This window comes from Electrophorus electricus, chromosome 15, assembly GCF_013358815.1.
Source record: "Electrophorus electricus isolate fEleEle1 chromosome 15, fEleEle1.pri, whole genome shotgun sequence".
Classification (NCBI taxonomy): Eukaryota; Metazoa; Chordata; class Actinopteri; order Gymnotiformes; family Gymnotidae; genus Electrophorus; species Electrophorus electricus.
Window position 1 is genome coordinate 5,139,217 of NC_049549.1, and position 24,507 is coordinate 5,163,723.

The following is a 24,507-nucleotide window of genomic DNA, read 5'->3' on the forward strand; positions in this document are numbered from 1 at the left end:
CCTAGGTGTATATCTTTCTCTCAAAAATATTTATCCCTCAGGCCAGTTTTAGATGCAAAACCATCTTTCTCTTCTGATGGAGTAAGCCATCTCCATACCTTTCAGTTTGCAAACCTGAAAAGGCACCTGTTAAACCTGGCCATCGCGGTTCTGGATAATGGAGCCACTGGGTTAGAAACTCAGAGGCTGGCATTTAACCAGGAAACGATTTACAGTGACAGGGGTGTCAACTCCACCATCACGTATTAGTGTTGTAGTGTTTGCTCTCCTCTTCGCATAACAGTAAACATTTTTATTTATTCATTTATTTATGCAACCTCATGCGAACTAAATTTACATACTGATGTAGATCATTTCTTTACAGGAAGCTCATCTCCATATTTATGGCTGAAAAATGAAGAGAGTTACAACATCCTCAAGATGATCTCATCGTACCCTCAACACAGTGATTACCAGCAGCATCAGAAATACAGTCAGGCTAATGCACTATCTGGTATTAAGCTTGAGAAGAGTTATTTTATGCATCACACATGTCACTCTGATTGGTAGAGCACAAGTGAAAGGCTAATTCCAAACGCAAAAGAGAAGGTTGCATAAATTTGGGTGGTGACATCTTGGTGTAAAAGCTATTGGTGTGTATATATATATATATATACACTTTATATATATATATATATATATATATATATATATATATATATATATATATATATATATATATATAGGTTTGGGACAATGTTTATTTAAAGCTGTTTAAAGTCACAGAAATATACACTTTCCTGTATGAATTTTTTAATTTTTTTATTTTCTGTGTCTTATAGAAGCAGGAACTGAAAACACTGAGAGAATGGATTCTTTGTGTTCGACGGGTCTTCCACAATAATGTGTGGAGATGACATATTCTCTCAGGATTGGGTTGGGGGGGGATTCTATTGTGGCAGAAGGGCAGATACCTAAAATGAGGTGTTGGAGGATACACTGATGAGGTGGTGGCTTCGTTCTCCACCTCTTCCCACACCCCCTAAATCATTTGCAGAGTGGGGAAAAGAGAGGGGAAAAAAGCGAATGAAAGATGGATAGAGGGAAGTGGACCGTCGTAACACATTTCTGTTGGTTGTTTACAATCTTCAAACATACTGCTCTAATTTATTCTCAGGTGCGCATTAGCACATGTCTGCGGAAACGCGGCTTTTTCCATCCCTGTCCTTCGTTCCTACTCCTTTCATTTTTTGTTCTTCTCCTCTCTGGGAGAGTGTGTCGTTAGCAAGAAATATGTGAGAAACACACACTTTAAGTGTTCATTACCGCTATTTGTGTGTGTAGTTTTCTTGTTTGTTTTTTGAAAGTAGTTAGGATGAGTTTAAAAATATTTCACAGGGCCATAATAACATGCAATCCCAATTTTATGTCTGGTGTCTTCCTGCTTCCTGTGTCGGTTCCACTCACACCCCAAGCATATAATTTATTTAGTTGCCTAAAACATTATTATAGCCCTGAAACCAAACACTACATCCCTTTGTTGCATACAGTCAAGTGGACTACATTCAATATGCAGCAATTTGTTAATTAAAAGACATAAACATTCAAAGAATAAGCAAAATGTTGGGTCTTCCTGTGCATATTTAAGCACAAGTCCAAAGGTTGGTGCAGACAAAAACACAATTGCATATTGCCAAGTAGCCTGTGCTCGAACTCTCAAAACAAGACTGAACTGTTCAAGCACTGTGATGATGCATGGAGTGATAAGCTATTTTTATTAACTCTATCACATTACTCTGACTCTACCTCTACCCCTAGCTATTTTGAAAACTTTGGCCAATAAAAACAAATAACTCAATACGGGAAAAACGCATCCAGTTTTGGTACTTTATTTAGCTTCATTAAGCTGTAGCCAAAAATATATAAGTAACATTGCTCCTGATTGGTTTAGCACAAATGAGAACTCCCCTTTCCTCTCTGACATAGACATGACATCAGAATGCCTTTTTTGCTGTTTCTTGGCAATCTCAGCAGGAAGAGAATATGCCACTGGCAGACAGTTTGGCTTGTGTTTTATATGCACCAGGAGTGCAAGGGAGTCCCTGGATATATGGTGAGAGTTGCTGCACACAGTGAAAAAGTCACAGGGTGGTTGGGCTGTGTGCAGCAGGTCAAACGGTTAAGAGTAACACTGATATTTAAGGTGCTTAAGGCTTGTAAAAGGAGCTTGAGCAGTATATTCAATGAATGATGCAAGATTTTATGGATCCATGGAGTGGAGTGTTGCATTAGTATATTAAACCAATTTTATTTCAAGGGTTACACGTGTACACGTTATGTTCAACAGTTTAGTGTTGTGTAGAATGTGTAGACTTCTGGTACAAACGTGCTTTGCGATGAACATGCTTCCTGGGATGGTTAAACAGGTTTGTGTACATTTTTGCTGTTACCTGTACCAGTCAGTGTTTGACATGAAGCTTTACTTCTAACTTGCTTGGTCTCTGATGGAAAATGTTAAACAAATAGATTAATTCTAGTGGGTTGAAAGGAAAGGAGCAATAGCACTACAATAAGTGACCTTGACCAACAGGACCATGGCTCTGTCAGTCTAGCCAAAAGGTGAGAAAAGCTTAATTTTCTTACCATTAGAAGAATATTATCTTCAGGGTTTATTGTCTATATGATTTTAAGATTGATCTGTTGCCATAATCTGCACATAATCTGAAGTTCTGGTTGCCTTTTCAATTCAGTGCAACAAATCAGGTCAGCCTCACCAGTGCCAAGCCATTTATCTTTTAAAAGTGACAAGTCAATGCAAAACCCTTTGACCAAAGGTAAATTGGTGAGTGTTAATTAACTCTTATTTTATGGTATTCTGCCGTAAATATTGAGGTACAGACATATTATATCAAGACACACTGAATATACTGTATTATGACAGAGCACTGATCATTTAAGATTAATTAATGGCAGTGGAGTAAATTAGGATTCTTTTCCTCTGAAGAGATTACAGCTTTGCCTCAGAACTAGGAAGAAGTTAGGTGAAGTCTGTAGTCAGACTTTATGAACTAGTCTCAACAGATATGTAGTTTTAACTCATATTATATGAACAGGATTGACGTGTTAGCTCATTTTACAGTAATTCATAAGTATTTTAATCAGTCATTATTAACCACTGTGTGCTAATGTCATTCCAGTCAAAAGTTACATTTACATTTACATTTTCGCCAATTAGCAGACACTTATCAACAGCGACTTACAAAAGTACTAGCCAGTACAATAAGTCAGAGTTAGAATTAAGAGTTAAAAAAAGACTTTAAAAAGTGTACTAGCCACAAAATGCTCACCAAATGCTTGTCCAGTTAAAAAATTATTGCATTACATCAATTTCCATACACTATGTCCAATTATATGAAAAACTTCTCAAAACTTCAAAATGATATATTTTAAATGATTAACAATTTCATTTTAAAATAGTATGCGTAATCTTTGTAGTCTTGCTTTTAGATAAAGTAATTTAGCCCAAAGAAACTTATTTGGTAATAAATTCAGTATTATTTAGGGTGAACTAAGTTTTTTTATGAAGAATTTAATCATTAAAGATGCAGATTTTTCATATGACAGCTTTGCATTACAACTAGGTAGAAGTGTCAGTGGCTGGTTTCTGGTTACATGTGATGCTTATAAACAGTAATCTGTAAGTAAGGACAGTAATCTGTACGTATTTTAATCAGTATGAACCACTGTGTGATTCAGCCCAAAAGGCTACAGATTGTTTTGCTGTAGGTTTCTACAGATAAATATTTTCTCCTCGCTAAACTGCTTATGATACTGATGATAGCAACCTAACTAGTTAGCTAAACAGTCAGATTGACCAGCCACCATTATAGCTAAAGTTTAACTTAGTACATGGTGAATATAACAGTTATTATTTTCATATATATCTGCATTTGAGAAGTTGATGCTCACCCATTTTACTGATGAGATGTTGTCCTCAGAGGACATTTCTCTCACTGAGTTCTGATGGAGTTCTCCTTGAATATTTCTTCAACATTTAAACATCAGATAAATTCACTTGGGGAAATGGAACACAAATGTTACAAAATGTTTTTCTGCAACTTTCATTCAATTACATATTTCCACCGGAGAGGTCACCGATTCCCAAGCTTACATATAGTGCAGCTTTAAAGGAAATTAACAAATTTAAGTAAAAGCACAAGAGAATAAAAAATGTTCTCACTCTTGAGTTCAATCTCAGTTATAAAAAAGTTAAGTGATTTGATCTCAGTGCCTATCTGGCTTAACCATGATCCGGTTGTTTTTGACATTGAACCTTTAAAATGTAACATTGTGTGGTTGTTGACCAGTATTGTGTTGTTCCCTTGTCCATTGCCAGTGTATTTCTGTCAGTGTATATTTCTACCTTATATCTATCAGTAACTCTCATGTTTAATTATTTTTATATGTTTATAGTTGCTCAGAAAGCCATATGCTGTCTTATGGACCAAATAAGCCCAATGATATATTTCTAGATGGTGATGCAAACTTTTGAGAAGCACAGTGTAATGAATGCACACACGTAGAAGAAGAGTTGCAGAGGTTTTATTTTAACAACCAAATTAATACATGCAGTCAGACAGGTAAGCGTGGTCGGGTTGGACCGGGGTCGATGCATGGGGTAACGTTCAGGAGGTGTCCAAGGGTCAGGCAGGAGATGAGGTCTAGTAAGGAGGCAGGATGAGGAAATGCTCGGTACGCCACATAGGAGCAATACTTCGCGACTGGTATATGGGGAGGAGAAGCTTATTAAAGGGTAGGTATTGAGGGGAATAGGAATCAGGTGTGTGCTAGAATTCCGGTAAGTCAGATCGGGGGTGTGCGAGTGGGTGTGGCTGTGCGATGCTGAGGATTATTCCTGGGATTTGTAACACACAGTAAGGAATGCTGTAACTACGATAAGAATATCAGACACAAACTTTATTTTGACTTTGTTCTAAATTGACTATGTAAACATTTAAAAATGTTCTGTTATATTTCAGATATACATCAGGCAATGCAAAGGCATGCAATGAAAAACTGAAATTAATTCTAATTAATCAGCATCTGCTGGAGGGAACAGCAAAAAAAGGAAACTTAGTACCCCTCAATGAGGTATATACCAAACTCTACATCACTGAAGATGTAAATCAGGCACTCAGTCATCAGCATGAGGTGGATCAAATTCAGGCAGCACTTAAGGAATTAACAGGGGACACATCAATTAACTGCTATGATATTTTTAAGCCCCTACCTCGACAAGACAAACCCATCAGAGTTGCACTAACAAACGGTGTGGCTGGCATTGGAAAGACTCTCTGTGCAGAAGTTCATTCTGGACTGGGCTGAAGGCAAAGCAAGTCAGGATGTCCACTTCAGATTTCCTCTTCCTTTCAGGGAGCTGAATTTGCTGAGGGACAAAAAATACAGTTTACAAATTCTTCTTCAGCATTTGTTCATTAAAGAAATTGATGCAATTTTGGAACATATGAAAAACCATTCTCATATGTTAATTTTTGATGGTCTAGATCAAATGTCTAGATCAGATGTCGGCTTAATTGAGATTTTCAAAGTAATCAGACTTTATGTGATTCAGCAAAGCCCACCTCAGTAGATGTCCTGTTGACAAACCTCATCAAGGGGAATCTGCTTTCCTCTGCACACATCTGGATCACCTCTCGACCAGCATCAGCTAACCACATCCCAATTGAAAATGTTGATCATGTAACAGATGTTCAAGGATTAAGCTACAGAAGGAAGAGTACTTCAGGAAGAGAATCAGTGATCAAAGTCTGGCCAACAAAATCATCACCCACCTGAAGACATTAAGGAACCTCTACGTTATGTGCTATATCCCAGTATTCTTTTAGATTGCAGCCACTGTTCTAGAGAGAATGATGGTTGACTTTGGGTTGGAGAAGATCCTGAAGAGTTTAACTCAGATTTACACGTACTTCCTTGTCACACAGATCAACACATCAAAAACAAAATACTCTGGAAACAAAGACACAAATAAGGAATTGATTTTCAAACTTGGGAAGCTGGCCTTTGAGCAGCTTGAAAGAGGCAATCTAATCTTCTATGTGGAAGACATTAGAGAGTGTGGCATTGATGTCAGAGAGGCATCATTGTACTCTGGACTGTGCACACAAATCTTCAGAGAGGATTTTGGGCTTTTCCATGGGAAAGTCTACAGCATTGTGCACCTGAGCATTCAGGAACATCTTGCAGCTATCTATGTGTTCTTGTGCTTTGACAAACAGCAACAAAATGTGCTCAACCCTCTGCAGTCAAGTCCTGTGTCATTGTCAGGTTTGCACAAAAGTGCAATTGATAAAGCCTATGACAGTGAGACTGGTCATCTGGATCTCTTTCTTCATTTTTTGGTGGGTTTCTCATTGGAGTCTAATCAGATCCTTCCACAAGACCTATTGGTACAAAGAAGCAGCAGTCTCAGTGAAATACAAGAAACCATTAGGTATCTGAAAGAGAAAAGCAGAGATGATATGTGTGGTCAAATGTCTGTCAATTTCTTTCATGTTTGATTAAAAAATGAACTTTTAAAATTATATAAAATGCTCAAAAGATTTAGGTTATATTCACTGATGAATTCCTTGGGTGCCCAGGCAATGTGATTCAGGATCATTGCCTACATGTTTACTGTTGCCAAATTTTTGTTGACATTTTCTTGTAAATGTTTTTGCATAAACAAATCAAAAACAGGCCTCCCTTCAATCACACATCCTCTGTCCAAAGATATGCATGCTTTATGCATGTTGAAATTTTTAATGGCTGATTACAAAGGACCAAATAGTCACATTCCACACATTTCTTTCTCGTAGCAATTATCTTAGGGATATTTACCATGATGTGAAGCCACAGTGTTTTTAAAATAAATCATTACTACTTTAAAGGAGAAATATGACAATAAAGCTATTTTAAAAATGTGTAAGATTTTATTAATTTTATTTAGATTGCATGAATTCCATAGCTTAAATGCATGTTGCATTGTTCTTCCAGGCTTGGTAACGTCACAATTAAAAGTTGTGCTGCACTACCTGTTGCTCGACCATAAAAAACTTTGACCTCAGTAACAATAATGTGCTAGACTCAGGATTGAGGTTGCTTTGTACTGGATTTCAGTGCTCTCCAGAAACAATGAGGTAAGATTCATACTAAGTTTTGCCAACTCAATTTAGACTAAATGTCATTATACCATAGGTATTGGTTATTGATGAATATAGCACTGTAAATCAAATGGACTTATAAATATATGAATATTAAATGTAATGTAGTATTGATTAATCTCTCTTGTGATGAAATGGTGAATATTTTGTTTCTTTGCCTGCAGGGATGATTGCCTTGCTATCACATAAGAGTGCTGCAATTTTCTATCTTCAGTCTTGAGTATAAACCCCTCTTGTAACACACAGCTGGTGTGTGATAGTGCATTACAATTGCTTTTCAAATTAGTAAAGACAATTCTTCAGAAATATGGTATGAATTATTTTTCTGGACTGAATAACCAAAAACACAATTTCATACTGAAGATTTTTTATAAATGAAAAAGAGATTCCATTTTCAGTTGTAAATTGACTACTTTGAGATACTTTATACAATCATTAGGCAAAAGAGTATTTTGACCATATCATGATCACAGAACCATCAAATGTTTTGTTGCAAATATTTAAAGGTGTTGAGAAAAAAAAGACGCATATTAACTGCCAAAGATTTGATAAGAATCAAATGTGAAGTGACCAGGAACCCATTATCCTCCAGTGCTGTCATATTCCAGAACTGCAACCTACCTGGAGTGCACAAAAGTACAAGGTTTTCAGTACTCAGAGACATGGCCAAGGTAAGGAAAGCTGAAACCCGACCACCACTGAATGTGACATAAGGTGAAACATCCAAACTGAGCCAAGAAATATCTGAAGACAGATTTTTCAAAGGTTTTAGGGACTGATGAGATGATAATGACTCTTGGTGGACCAGATGGATGGGCCCGTGACTGGATCAGTAACGGCAACAAAACTCTACTTAGATGCCAGCAAGGTGAAGGTGGGGTACTGCTATGGGCTGGTATTATTAAAGATAAGCTAGTTGGACCTTTTCAGGTGGAAGATGGACTCAAATTCAACTCCAAAACCTACTGCCAGTTTTTAGAAGACAAATTCTTCAGGCAGTGGTACAGGAAAAAGTCTTCATCTTTCAAGACCATGATTTTTATGCAGGACAATGCTCCATCACATGCATCATAGTACTCCACTACATGGCTTGCCAGGCTTGCCAGATGAAAGAATAATGACATGGCTCCCTTCATCACCTGACCTAAACCTAATTCTGGTTTGAGGTTTTTATTAACATTTTGGATTGACCAAGAGCACTGTAGTTGATCAAAAATAAAATAAATCCTCAAAAATACAACTTGCCTAATAATTGTGCACACAGTAGGATATTTGAGTGCACATACTGTGGGATAAGGCTTGACTGATAATAGAATGGAAGGTCCCATAGAAAATAAAATGTCATGCCCGAATTGAACATCTTATTTTAGCTCATGATATTCATATATTTCTTTTTTTCAGGTTGAGTAATTGTGGTGTTACAGCTGAGGGGTGTGGCTTTCTGGCTCCAGTCCTGAGTTCAAAGTCCTCCCACCTGAGGGAACTGGACCTGAGCAAGAACAACATAGGAGACTCTGCAGTCAAAGTGCTTTCTATTGCTTTAAAGAGAGCTCCATGTAAACTAGAGACACCAATGTGAGATATATTTAGTAATTATAGTATAAAATAAAATGATATAATAGTGTCTAAATTTTATTGCAGTATAAGTTTAGGAACAGTATTGATTGCATGTAAAATGTAAGTATTCCTGTATAAATTCTGTTTGCAGGATCAATAACTGTAACCTAACAGATCAGAGCTGTACAGAACTAGCATCAATGCTACATGTGTATTTACATCTGAAAACACTATCTAACAATGAGCTAGGAGATTCAGGAGTGAAGCTGCTTGCTACTGGACTGGAGAATCCCCACTGTAAACTTGAGATACTGATGTGAGCTCATTCAGCATATTCAGAACCTAGATTACTCATCCAGTAACTGCATTGTGAATATTTTAAACAAAGCTATTTCGAGAGAAAACTCATTTTGATGTTTTCTTAACAGTTGTCCCCAAAATAGCTGGAATAAAAACCTTTTCTTTCTACCTTTACAGACTTTCAAACTGTCAGGTTGAAGATGAAGGTTTTGTGTCTCTTGCCTCAGCTTTGAAGTCAGACCCTTATCACCTGTGAGGTCTGGATTTGTGCAACAACAGACCAGGAGATGCAGGAGTGAAGAAACTCTTTGCTGTTCTAGAGAGGACACACTGCAAACTTGACATGTTCAAGTAATTACTGTGATCAGAGATGCTATATATAACTGCAATATTTTGGTCAAATGAATATCGATGCAAAGTAAAAAAAATATAATTTTATTTGTCTTGTAGGTTAAGCAAGTGCGATATTAGAGAGAAAGGCTGTGAAGCTCTGGCCTCAGTACTCAGCTCAGAGTTTTCACATCTGATAGACCTGGACCTGAAAGAGAATGACCTCAACGATTCAGAAATGAAGCTACTCTGTGTTACACTGTGGAGGCCTCACAGTACACTTAAACTCTAAGGTAAAAATTCCGGTTTTAACTTTCCAAATTATTGTTCTTACAAATTAATTTATTGCATTTTTGAGCAGAGTAAAATAAAATAAAATGGCTTATTTGTGCAGGCTGTCCAATTGGTGTACTGCAAATGATGTCATTGCTCTGGTTGAAGCCATGATGTCCTATTTTGACATCTGTAAGAACTTTGCTGCATAATGACATTAGAGACTGTGGAATATGCTGAATATGCTCTCTGGCATTTAAGATTAAAATGGTACAAACAGAGAAATGTAAAGTGATTGAAATTTGAAGCACATAAGATCATGGTTAAACTCATAAATATATCTTCTTCAGAAGCTGGTTCAACATATACTGCCACCCACTGAACTTTAACGAAAAGAGGACACTGTCATATCTAATCTGAACAAAACATTACCAATCTCCCTGTTATAGTGTGTTATATATTCTGTTGTGTTTTTATTTGTTTCTTTTTCGCATTGTGTTGTTAATCACTTTGTAACTTAGGTTTAGTCATACTAAGATGTATTATTGCCTAATGTTATATTGAGTAAAAACAGTATGTAATAATAAAGAATATTTAATATTTCATAATATGTAATTCACCTATCACCTAATTTCTCCTCTTATGTATGTTTTAAACAGTTGTTCTATTGGCCTTTGATGTTTATATCCTAGCAAACATTACTAGATGTAAATATTATCTATACCAATTGTGGTAAACCAAGCAGACTACATAATATATTGCTATGTCCTATTATGGCAAACTGACTTATGAAAGAAGAAGAAAACAAGAAATTGCTTACCTAAGAGCATATATTATAGCCAGGAGGATTTTTGAAGTAATTTTGAGTAATCACATCTACCTCAAAAAGCAATGTTTTTATATCATAAAGACTTTATTCCCTTCAGATAAATGATTCATGAATTACTTACATATGGCTAAATAAAAGGTAAAGTTCATTGTATTTAAACACTTAATTTACCACTATTGCAGTTATATCATATATAACACTTTATTAAAAAGTAACAAAAAATGGCCATAATGCAAAGAATGAATAACATAATTATTAATAATAATGTTTAGTTGGAGTAAGTGTCAACAATTAATAACATGGAATGAGAAAGTGAGAAAAGGTTTATCAACCATTTGGAATAGCCTGTATTTCTGCATGAATGGCTCCTGAAATGTGATCTGGTCCTCATTTAGATCATAATAATAATTAAAGTCTTATTTAACAAATATACACCATACAGTGCCTTTTTTTAACAAACAGAATAGTCAAACAGGTAAACAGTTATTTTAGATCAGTGTCATTTTGTAAATCACATATAGACACTCTGGGCTTCATTTATTTTGATATCCTGATACAACTTGGAAATTCACTGGATCCCCATCAGCACCCGTAATGAAGAATTCAAGGTGATTGAGAGTCCCGACTGCTGCAATACCAAGAGTCCTGCAACCCAAAGGTCTCCCAAGCTGATATTGATCTCAGGACAGAAGTGGAGGGCAGCAGAGGCCATGGATGTTGCTTAGTGGTGGCTAAGGTACAGCAAAGTGGTGGATGTAGTTGGACTAGTGGAAGTGCTAGCTTGGCTAGCAGCACTACACCTCATTATGACAAGACCCAGGGGAACAACAGGACGTTGCTTATACATGATGAGCTGCAAGCTTCAGTCAAGGAGAATCGAGTCAGCAGAACAGTTGGAATGCGGCAGCAAGGAGCCTGAATAAGATGGGAGCAATTGGTGGGGTGCCAAGTTTCATGGACCAAGCTTTGGAAAGCCTAGCCACATCGAATAAAACTCCTAATCCAGTCTGTCTACAATTTTCTGTCAAGCCCATCCAACTTGTTCTGCTGGGGGAAGGTGCTCTCTGTGCTTGAAGAATGGGGCAATGGAACATATTCTCTGGGGCTGTTCATCAGCCCTGAACAAGAGGCACTATTGATGGTACCATGACTAAGCCCCGCAGGCCTTAGTCTGCAGACACTATCAGCAGTGGCATCATCCACTGATTTCTAATATTTTTATACTCTCCTGAATTGAAAACATCAAAAGAAAGTAAGATTTGCAGCACTTTGCAGACACTAATCTACTCAAAGACTTACATACTTGCTTACTATCTCTTTGGAAAACATATCCATATCTTGGTCCAAATTGATTGGACTCCACTGTACTCTACTGTATGGACATTTTAAAGCCCTTCCAGAGACAGGATTAAGATGCATGAACACAGACAAAGCAAGATACACACTGAGATTTTAATACAAGAAGCCTGTGAAGAGAACACAGCAGTGCAGTGATGGGGGAAATCTTGGGGAGATTGAAACAAGATATAGAACTGCATTCTGGATCATTTGCAAGGATTTAAGGCCTGTGCGGAAAGACCCGTCAGAAGCAGCTGAATGGCCTGGGATATGGCTGAATCCTCCTGATATTGTACTGGAGAATCCAGTCAGGATTGAAAACGCAGGTGAAAACGGGCTTTCTGGAAATAATTGTCTTATTATGGCTGTCACACATGATGAGGTGTCTACCAGGCATGCTGAGATGAGAGTCAAAATGTGAGTGTCTGAGAAAGAGAAAAAGATCATGAGTTGTGTGTCATCAGTATAACTGTGGTAAGAGAAGCCATGTGAAGATATTACCTCCCCAAAAGAGTGGTATAAGGGGGATATAGATCTTCTTCACATCACCATGTCAGTAGCAAGAGGCTAGTGGCATTGTGAATGATATCTGGGATTCACTGTGAAGACAATATTGTTTGTGTGGGAGTGAGTGAGGGCCTGTGGTCATGACTACATGTATGTCTATAATAAGGTGTTAGAAGATTCACTGATGAGCTGATGGCTCCTTTCAGACCTGCACACAATGCTTCTTAAACCATTCAGAAAGCAGGAAAGAGAGTGAGCAGGACAGAGAGAGAGACAGGAAATGAAAATGATGGACAGAGAATGCTAGTTGGACTAGAGTAATGTGTTTCTGTTATTTATAGTCTTCAAATATATTCATAGGTCCTCTCACACACAAACACACACACACACACATTTTTCTTTTGCTTTCCCAGTCTATATTTGGAGCGGCTGACCCTGAAAACATGGTATATGACACTGGTATAGATAATTAAGGTAATTACTGATCACAGTTCAAAATATGTTGAAAATGGAGAAACTGTGACAATTTAGTTGTGTACAAGTCTTTATAAAAGTCTGTATAATCACAGAAGATGAATGAAGCAACAAGCCATTTTTAGTTAAAAGTGTTATGAGTAGAAACAAACTTTTTGAAAGTGTTCACCTGAATTAGAAACACACACTGCACTTCACACACTATCCTTCATTATAGTTGTAACGGTGAGCGGTAAGGAGGCGGACGCATGTGCGGAGAAGAACGAGATTTATTAGGAACAAATCCAGAGTCAGCATCGTTGTAACAGTCCAGGGTCAAATTGCCAACATGGAGAGTCCTAGAATATGTGCTAAGCTGAACGAAACAAAAGTGCACGAAGACAAACACGGGATGCAGGCTACAACAACAACAACTTCACTAACACAGGGCTTAAATACATGATCTAATGAACACTAAACAAGACACAGGTGCAAATCATAAGGAAACTAAGGAACGGAACCATAAAGACATGGACGCTAGGGGGTGGCCAATCATGACAATAGTATTCAGATCAGGAGGAAGTTGCAAAACTATGCAAGACCTTTGGTTCATAACAAAAGGGAATGCCTTCTGTTGTTATCTGCCATAAACGGGAACCTCACCAGGGAGAGAACACTTCAACTGCAGAAGACACTTTTGCAGTTCATGCACCAGGAAGGCGTGTGAATCTCTCAATATATGGTGAGTTCTGCTGAACATGGTGCAAAAAGTCACATAATGTATCTGAGGGACAGTTATAGAAACACTGATATTTAAGATACTTCAAGCTTATAATAAGATGTAATATATGTAAAGCACTTTAATTTGCCACTGTGTATGAAAAGTGCTATGCAAATAAAGGTGCCTTGGCTTGTAAAAGTGTCTATGGGCAGTGTATATAGTGAAGTTGTTAAATATATTACAAATCTATTGTTTGATTTAATCATTTTTTTATATTGAATCATCTATATATAAAAGTATTCAAACCAATTCTGTGTTGTAAGTTTGTAATTATATGTGAATTTATGTTTTAAAAGTGGAATGCATAAATGTAATGTTTAAAAGAGCAACCGTTGTCCCGTATTAACCAAGTGAACTGGTTAATACGGTCTGGGTACATTTAGTTTTATTTCTTTTTCCCTTATGTAGTTAATGATTCCTTTTAGTTCTATCTTCTTTTGCCTCTGAGTGAGAACTGTTCAAATACATACCATATCAAATGGATTGAAAAAGAACAATCTAGACCCACAGAGTCGGGGCCCTGTTGGTGGAGCATAAGGGTGAGTTTTTTTTTGTGTAAAAGGAAAAACCAACAGGCATTATAGACATCTATATATTCAAAGAAATGACACAAAATGCAAATGGAATTCACTTTCTAATGACATGTAATGCACTATGTTGTGAATTCATATAAAGCATTATATTAAATTGAATGTTTTACTATTTTTGAATCATTGTGTTGACATCATAAACCAGTACTGAACATGAAGTATTCAGAACAGTTCATCGTGAACTGTCCTTCACATTTAGGATGTTTAGATTTCACATTTTATTCATTTGTATTTCTGAGCACAGTTTTGAGACAAGTTAGACTAGCAAATAAATAAAAGTGAACTAGTGTAAGGCTTTGTTGTTGCTCACATATTCCTCGTGGTAGGGATTTTTGTTAGATTTTTTGTTTGTTTGAGCCCATAAATGTGCACCTGACATAGAAGGGTAAAGAATGAAAGTTCCAAGCCTAACACATACTTTTATTAACTCAGTGAGCATTCCCTTTTAGTTAAGGTGTCTTGAGATACTAGAGATACAAAAGAGAAATAGATGTAGAGCTTAGCCTAACTTGGTGGTACAGAACCAGTGTACTTAGAGGGACACGTGTAGCCCAATTAAGTAGCTTGGATAAAATAAGCAATTTGGAGATTATGGGAATTTAATGTAATTCTGGTGATTGTTTGGATGGGTTATAGGTAGTGGGTATGAGTTGACATAGAAAATGCATATGGGTTTTCATGTAAGAAGCTAAAAAATGGTGCCTAGCCTTCTGAAAGGCAATTTGAATACCTACTAATCTAAACCATCTTGTCTTTCTCACATTCAATATATTATGTGAAATAGCTGCCCATTAGATTGTCATTAAACCTTTAAAACAATATATATAACAAAGTAACAATATTACAGTGTTATGACAGTTTAAAATGAAAAGATCCATTATATAAATGCCTAAATATTGCATCTCTGAAGAGTGAAACACCTTTGAATGCCAGTGAGCTATATATAATGTTAAGGACTTGATTTAAAGATAATTATATGTAACTGATTTTTATTACATTTAAACATGATTCTAGTTTTAATAATAAGATTTAATTTATTTGTTTAATCTTATTCCAATTCTTTTCACATCCAATTATTAAATATTAAATGAATAATAGTGTATTTGTATGTTGATTTATGTTGATTTCTGGTCCAAAAGAGCCCATGAAAAAATCTTTCTAGACACTGATGTGAATGTAACTGGGAACACTGGAGAAGCACAGTAATCAACAGAGAACATATAATGAGAATACTTGATTTCTCCTGAATTTCTACCTATGATTAAATGATCCAAAATATAATGTGAACATTTTTTTCAAATTTATTATAATTTTACAGATATGGCTCAGGCCATCCAGAAACACACCAAACTCTACATCACTGAAGATGTAAATCAGGCACTCAGTCATCAGCATGAGGTGGATCAAATTCAGACAGCACTTAAGGGATTAACAGGGGACACATCAATTAACTGCTATGATATTTTTAAGCCCCTACCTCGACAAGACAAACCCATCAGAGTTGCACTAACAAACGGTGTGGCTGGCATTGGAAAGACTCTCTGTGCAGAAGTTCATTCTGGACTGGGCTGAAGGCAAAGCAAGTCAGGATGTCCACTTCAGATTTCCTCTTCCTTTCAGGGAACTGAATTTGCTGAGGGATAAAAAATACAGTTCACAAATTCTTCTTCAGCATTTGTTTTGTAACATATGAAAAACCATTCTTTTATATTCATTTTTGATGGTCTAGATCAGATGTCGGCTTAATTTAGATTTTCAGAGTGATTCAACAAAGGCCACCTCAGTAGATGTCCTGTTGACAAACCTCATCAAGGGGAATCTGCTTCCCTCTGCACACATCTGGATTACCTCTCGACCAGCATCAGCTAACCACATCCCCATTGAAAATGTTGATCATGTAACAGATGTTCAAGGATTCGGTGATCCACAGAAGGAAGAGTACTTCAGGAAGAGAATCAGTGATCAAAGTCTGGCCAACAAAATCATCACCTACCTACGTTATGTGCTATATCCCAGTATTCTGTTGGATTGCAGCCACCAGTGGTTGACTTTGTGTTGGAGAAGACCCCGAAGAGTTTAATTCAGATAAACTCACATGCTTCCTTGTCACACAGATCAACACAACAAAAACAAAATACTCTGGAAACAAAAACACAAATAAGGAATTGATTTTCAAGCTTGGAAAGCTGGCCTTTGAGCAGCTTGAAAGAGACAATCTGATCTTTTATGTGGAAGACCTTAGAGAGTGTGGTATTGATGTCAGAGAGGCTCTGGACTGCGCATACAGATCTTTAGAGAGGATTTTGGGCTTTTCCATAGGAAAGTCTACATCTTTGTGCACTTGAGCATTCAGGGACATCTTGCAGCTCTCTATGACCCTCTGCAGGCAAGTCCTGTGTCATTGTCAAGTTTGCACAAAAGCACAATTGATAAAGTCCATGACAGTAAGACTGGTCATCTGGATCTCTTTCTTTGTTTTCTCATGAGAATCTCATTGGGGATAAAGCAGAGCCTTCTACAAGACCTATTGGTACAAATAAAAACCAGTCTCAATGAAATACAAGAAACAGTTGAAAGAGAGTTGAATTAGAGAATCAGAGAGGAAATATGTGGTGAAATGTGTGTCAAATTCTTCAACTGTCTCATAGAACTTAATCACAGTTCTCTTATGGAAGAAATCCAAAGATTCTTGAATAAAGCACACTTGCATGAGCGTGGTCTCTCCAGTGAACTTTGGTCAGTGGTAGTTTTTATATTACTCACATCAGATGAGAAGATGGATGTGTTTGAACTTGTTAAATATAGAAGAACAGACAAAACTCTTCTACGTTTGCTTCCAGTGATGATATTTTCGACAAATGCCAGGTAAATATGTGATTTAGCGATTTTCATCTAACATTCTCTCTAAACCTATGCCTAGACAAAGAAAATCCATTGGTGATTCACTGTTGTCACTGCAAGTTAGTCCAAGAGTAAGCTTAGTTAGTCTATGTTCATGAAACTGAACAAACAAAAATGTTTAAGAATTACCAGTCATTGCATTAATATATGGGGCTTGTGTCTGAGCTGTTTCACCCTCCTGTGATATTCGAATGGAAGACGGTGCTTTGCTGAACAATGTTACTGTTGCATTTTACATGTTCTTTTGTATGTAGAGGTGCTTCTGCCACCAGTCTCCTTTTGGGAGTGTGAAATGCATGTTTGATTAGAAAATGAATTTGATTGCTCCTGTTGTAAATTTTATTCCGATGAATTTCTTGGGTGTCCTAGAAGTGTGATTCAAGATCATTTTCCACATGTCTACTGGTGCCAATTTGTTGTTACATTTTCTTGTAAATATTGTAAATAAAAAAAAAAAACAGGCCTCCATCCAATCACACATCCTTTGTCCAAAGATATGCCTGCTTAGAGCTTAGCCTATCTGCCTTTATGAAGTTCGCATATGCAAAATAACTGACAGGCAAGGAGGACCACCTATGTGTACATGCCTACATTTCTGCTGTTCCCCATTTTTTGACATTTTCTTTTGACATAAATAGTTGTACATAAGCAAATCAAAAACAGACACACACATGGACACATACACACAAATACACACAAAACTTGGTGAATATGTTCTCCACTCATAATAAAGCAATCAATTTGAATAGTACTCAAATCCATTTAATTTTACAAACTTTAAACTCCTAGAGATTTTAAAAAAAAGAGTGCAAAAACAATATTTTCCTTAACGTGCATGAATAGTATAGAGCATAATACCTATTTCCAGGTCCAGCCTACTCGAATTCTCCTTTCTTGCAGCTGGCTGGTTATACCCTAAAGATGTGCAGCTTAAAGCTGCAGTAATTGGTTTCTCATTTATCAGACAGCCCATGAAGAAGTCAAGCATCTCCCTTCAATCCAATGCCCTCTAAAAGATATGCATGCTTAGTGCTTACCCTACCTCCCTATATCCTGTGTGCATATGGAAAATAACTGACAGGCAGGGAGGACATTTCTTGGACAGAATAGTCACATTCATCACACTTTTTCTCATGGCAATTATTGTAGTGATAGTTACCAGGATGTGAAGCCAAAGTGTTCTTAAAATAAATCAATACAGCTTTAAAGGAGGAACATGTTTTGATAAAGTTGATATAGAAATGGACAGGTAAAGAATACCAGTGAAAACAATGACAAAAAAGCTGTTTAGAATTTCTTTTTTAATTCATTTTTTTAATGAATTTTATTTCGATTGCATGAATAATATAGCTTGAATGGTGAAATGGTGAAATGTTCCATAATAATTCTTCCAGGCTCAGTAACTGTAACATCACAGTTAAAAGTTGTGTGGCACTAGCTGTAGTTTTCTCTGGCTTGCCGATCATAAAAGACCTGGACCTCAGTATCAATGATAGGCAAGATTCAGGATTGAGCTTGCTTTGTACCGGATTCCAGTACTCGCCAGAAACAATAAGGTAAGTTTCTCACTAAGTCAAGTCAACTCAGTTTAGAATAAAAATCATTATACCACAAGTAGTGGTTAATGATAAATATAGCAACGTAAATGGACTTATAAATGTATTAATATAAAATGTAATATAGTATTAGTTCAACTATCCTGTGATGAAATGGTGAATATTTTATTATTGTGTCTGCAAGGAGGAGTCCTGTAATTTGCTGTCTTCAGTCCTGGGTATAAACCCCCCACCCCCCGTAGCAAAGAGCTGGTGCAGGACAGGGCATTACAATTGCTTTTCAAAATATTAAAGAAGATTATTCAGAAATATTGCATGTATGATTTTCCTGGATTGCATAAACTTGCATAAGCTAAGGTAGTTAAATATTATTAATAGATTTTAATGTGAATTTAACTTAACAAATGCATCTACATTCCGTACACACAGTTTCATACAAATATTTTTTATAAGTAAAAAGAGATCCCATTATCAGATGTAAAGTGACTCCATTCTGGCACTTTATAATGTATAGTGGATTAAGACTGGAATGGTCTATTATGAATGGACCTGATGAAAGTATTACATGCTATAATTTAACATGTGTCTTATGTTATCTCATGATGTTCATATATGTTTTCTGCAAGCTGAGTAGCTGTAGTGTTACAGTTGAGGGGTGTGGCTTTCTGGCTCCAGTCCTGAGTTCAAAGTCCTCTCACCTGAGGGAACTGGCCCTTGAAAGTACAGCATAGGAGATTCAGGAGTCAAAGTGCTTTCTAATGCTTTAATGAGAGCTTCATGTAAACTAGAGACACTAATGTGAGATATCTTTAGTAATTGTGTATTAGTCAGTTATAGTTAGGGCGTTATGAGTGTTACTTGAGATGAACCAAATTTAGCCTATCAATGTATTGTTGTTTGTTCTTTGAACCTTGATATAGTTTGGTTACTCCCATATAAATTTGATTTTTCTCAGGTTGAATAACTAACCTAACAGCAGATTGCTATGCAGGGCTGGGCTCAGCACTGTATGAAATTTCAAACCTGAAAATACTGTCACTGTGTAACAATGAGCTACAAGATGCAGGAATGAAGCTGCTTGCTTCTGGACTAAATAGTGAAGACTGTAAACTTGAGACACTAATGTAAGATCATGAAACATAATTAAAGTTAGATTGTTTATTCAGTAATTGTATGTAAATGTAAATGAAAGTATTTGTATGTAAATGTAAATGAAAGCACTTTGGGGAGATAATTAAAATATGCTCAGTTTGTTAATTTTGTTGTTTTGTTAATCACAACCCTTAGAATTACTGGAATAAAGATATTTTTTTCATTCTTACTTCATAGGCTTTCATATTGCAAGGTCAGAATAGAAGGTTTTGAATCTCTTGCATTAGCTCTGAGGTCAAACCCCTCTTACCTTAGAGTACTGAATCTAGGCAAGAATTATCCAGAAAGTTTAGGATTGAAGCTACTCTTTATTGTTCTAGAGAACACTGTGGAACATTGCGGACTCGAGACACTAAAGTTAGTAACATGATCAATTATCATACTTTATGCTTTATATTTTACAGTTATTTTGGAAGTTGTATGAATATTAGTCAATGTAGTGTAAAATGTAACTTTTTATGTTTGTCCTATAGGCTAAATGAGTGCGACATTACAGAGAAAAGCTTTGCTGCTCTGACCTAATTTCTCAGCAAAGAGTCTTCATGTCTGCATGAGCTGGACCTGAGTGCTAATGACCTTGAGGGTTCAGGAGCAAGACTGATTTCTGATGTACTGGGGGGATCTCAATGTAAAGTTCATCTATAAAATGTATATAAATGTGGTTTGAATTGCTTAAAGAGTCATTGCACAAGGTCTACTATTAGATAGCCAGTTATCTTCAGGTGACATACCAAACTAAGGTATAGCTCCCTTGAGCTCCCGGGTCAATTTTTTAATTTTGTGAATTGGCATCAAAGTATATTATTAGATGGCTAGTTATAATCAGGTGGCATTACCAAGCTAAGTCAAAATCAAATAAAATCAAATTCATTTATATAACTTTTTAAATTTTTTATTTACAACAGATGCCGTCATAAAGCAGCTTTACAAATGTCCAAGTTCAAGCCCCTATGTGCAAGCCAAGTGGCAAGGAAAATCTCCCTAGAGCATGAGGAAGAAACCAAGACTCAAAGGGGGGGGGGGGGGGGGCATCCTCCTCTGGTTGTCATTGGTCACCACAATAGTAACAATTTTAAGAGAAAAATAAATGAATAGATTATTAGACCATGTATGAGGGTGTGTAAATTAGGGAAAGATGGACTCTGGGAGATATAGCTATGGCAGCATAGCTAAAAGGAGAGAGCCAGAAGAAACCACAGGCATGAGGGCACCCTGGGACATCTGCACTCCACCATTCTTAGTAAACAAACTTGAGTGACAAAAGAGAGATGCAGTGACAACATCATAACATCCCAGTTTACCCTAACTCTCAATGTCCATGGACCCCCAGATCTACACCTAAGATGGGAAGTAGTTAATAAAATGCCTGACTGTACAATAGGTTTTCAGCATAGCCTTAAAGGCTCTGCCCCCTGCGGTGGATTTTCTTATTCTTGGTAAAGGGCCTTCACTTTTTGATCTAAGCAGATGTGGTGGGTTGTAATGCACTAGGAGTTCTCTAAGGTGCTGTGAAGCAAGACCATTCAGTAAAACTGAAATACTCATCTGTGTTTGTATTTATCTGGTGTTTATACAAGGAATTTCTCTGCTGACATTAGAGATTTATTTGTAGCCCTTTCCAGTCTTCAGCCTCAAGCTGAAGTTGAGACTCAAGCTTTCTGAGAAACTTTGAAATCTCTTTTTTACACTTCTCAAATCATATTGCATATAGGAGGTGTGATAGCACCTTTATAACAGTTTGCAGATCAAACTAAAGAAGTAAAGAACAAAAACAGAGAGAAAAGTAATCTCTCAAGGCTTTGAGGTGGCTAGAATGGCTCATTGTGAAGCAATGCGGAGGTGTACCTGAAGGTTCGAAAAAGGGACAAGGCTCTCAAGCAACAGATGAGTATGATGATTAATCGGGAGGTGATCAGAAATGAGGGAGTGGTGCCTGGGCTATAATAGTACATTTTTAGGGAATAAACTCTCATCTGAGTTTATGGACTCTGTCTGTCAGTTGACTCCATTTGCCCCTTTTCAAGAGGTTATCATACTAAATATTTCCATACCTTTTGCAGTATGTAGTCATCGTTGTCACTTATTTGTTAAATACACCTATGACGATGTTATGTAATGTGTGGTGTTTGATACGCAAGTGTTGTTAGTTATACTTAAGTCATCCATTTTACAAAGGCCATTTGTCATTCTGCTATGCAACTACTCCCAAACAGGTCAGTGCCTCCTGGCACAGTAGGGATTAAATGTCTTTCCCAAAGGCAACCAGAGGAGCATGGGATGAAGATGATGTTTGTAGTCATCATTTCCTATGTTTGCTATTCTGACTCGCATTAAGATCACATCATATTTTTGAAGCCATTTTCACAGAAAGCTAAATACAAAACTTTTTTTCTCCACAAATTATTGTTCATACACTACCTGGCCAAAAAAAGGTCACAAACTCACATGCCTTTAGGTTTAATTATGATACATTCACTGTGGCATCATTTCCACAAGCTTCTGCAATGTCACAACACTTATTTCTGTCCAGAGTTGCATTAATGTTTCCCCAATATCTTGTATTGATGATGGTAGATTTGGACCACTGCGCAAAGTCTTCTCCAGCACATCCCAAAGATTCTCAATGGGGTTCAGGTCTGGAGTCTGTGGCGGCCAATCCATGTGTGAAAATGATGTCTCATGCTCCCTGAACCACTCTTTTACAATTTGAACCCGATGAATCCTGGCATTGTCATCTTGGAATATGCCCGTGCCATCAGAGAAGAAAAAATCCATTGATAGAATAATCTGGTTGTTCAGTATATTCAGGTAGTCAGTTGACCTCATTATTTGGGCACATAATGTTGCTAAACCTAGACCTTACCAAATGCAGCAACCCCAGATCATAGCACTGCCCCCACAGGCTTGTACGGTAGGCACTAGGCATGATGGGTGCATCACTTCAGCCACCTCTCTTCTTACCCTGATGTGCCCATCACTCTGGAACAAGGTACATTTGGACTCATCAGACCACATGACCTTCTACCATTTCTCCAGAGTCCAAGCTTTATGCTCCCTGGCAAATTGAAGCCATTTTTTTTTCACCATTAAATATATCACTGAGTTCTACTGTTGTTTTTCTACGACTTGATTTCACCACACGTGTAAGTGATCGCTGATCACAATCATTCAAGATTTTTTTTCGAGCACATTCCTTCCTTGAAGATAATGTTTCCCCACTATCCTTCCACTTTTTAATAATGCGTGGACAGTTCTTAACTCAAGTTTAGTAGTTTTGGCAATCTCCTTTTCTCTGCTTGATGAATGCCAATAATTTGACCCTTCTGAAACAGATTAACATCTTTTCCACGACCACAGGATGTGTCTTTCGACATGGTTGTTTAACAAATAAGAAGCTACTCACTGCATCAGTTAGGGTTAAATAACTTGTTGCCAGCTGAAACATAATCACCCATGCAGTAATTAGCCAATGGGAGGCTCTTACCTATTTGCTTAGTTAAATCCAGGGGGTGACCTTTTTATGGCCAGGTAGTGTATAAGTAATTAAAAATGTATTTACAAAAGACATTAGTGTATAAGTACAAAGCCGAGTTTTTGCAACATAAAATAGTTCTTCCTCCTCCTTCAAGTAGTAACTAGCTAATATCAAGTTAATGAACTAATATCAGGTTGATGAACATTTTTTAAGCAGGCAGTCCAAAAAATCCAGCAGGAGTCAGGTGAGGACAGCAATCAACACCAGTAAGAATATTTAAGAACTAAAGATACTGAAATAATAGGTAAAAGTAATCTGTATTCACAGCTCTGGTCAGTGATTGTATTCTTATTACTAACATCAGAAGAAATTTGAATGTGTTTGACCTTTGCAAATGTGGCAGATCTGATTTAGTTTCCAGGCTCTGTGACTGTGACATCACAATAAAAGGTTATACTGTCCCAGTGAAATGTTGTGAAGTACTTTTCCTGGCTCTCCACTATATTTCACCAATGAGGGAAGTGGTCCACAGCCACAACAATGTGCAAAACTGGAGTGACGCTTCACTGTACTGAAATACAATACCAAGCTGTAGGAAAAAAAAAAAAGTATGCTTCTCTTAATAAATGCAGATATTTGCATTCATTAAACTCACATATTCACAAATGTGCCTACTGTTTCAGGCAACAGAAAATCTACTCTATAAAAAATAGTACATTAAATTTACTATTCTTTCAAAGAATAAATGAATGAAAATTGGAACTGTTCAGACTCTTCTCTCAGTAGGCTGAGTAACTGTGGTGTTACAGCTGAGTAACTGTGGTGTTACAGCTGAGTAACCGTGGTGTTACAGCTGAGTAACTGGTGTTACAGCTGAGTAACTGTGGTGTTACAGCTGAGTAACCGTGGTGTTACAGCTGAGTAACCGTGGTGTTACAGCTGAGGGCTGTGGCTTTCTGACTGCAGTCCTTTCACACCTGAGGGAACTGGATCTGTGCCAGAACAACACAGAAGACTCAGGAGTCAAAGGGCTTTCTAATGCTTTAAAGAGAGCTTCATGCAAACTAGAAACACTAAAGTGATTTATAGTAAGGACATTATGAGTGTCAATTGGGATAAACCATATGTAGCCTATCAATTTACTGAATGTCAATTAAACCTTGATAAAGTTTGGCTATTCCCATATAAATCTTTTTTTTTTTTTTTTTTTTTTTTTTAGATAGAACTATAACCTAACAGCAGAGAGCTGGGCAGTACTGGGTT

The 24,507-nt window shown here is 37.0% G+C and overlaps 2 pseudogenes; both read left to right on the top strand.

Moving 5' to 3' along the window:
* The first annotated feature begins 4,652 nt into the window (after positions 1–4,652).
* Positions 4,653–9,681, top strand: LOC113587888 (annotated as a pseudogene).
* Positions 9,682–13,456: 3,775 nt separating this feature from the next.
* LOC113587894 lies at positions 13,457–21,111 on the top strand (annotated as a pseudogene).
* Positions 21,112–24,507: the final 3,396 nt, after the last annotated feature.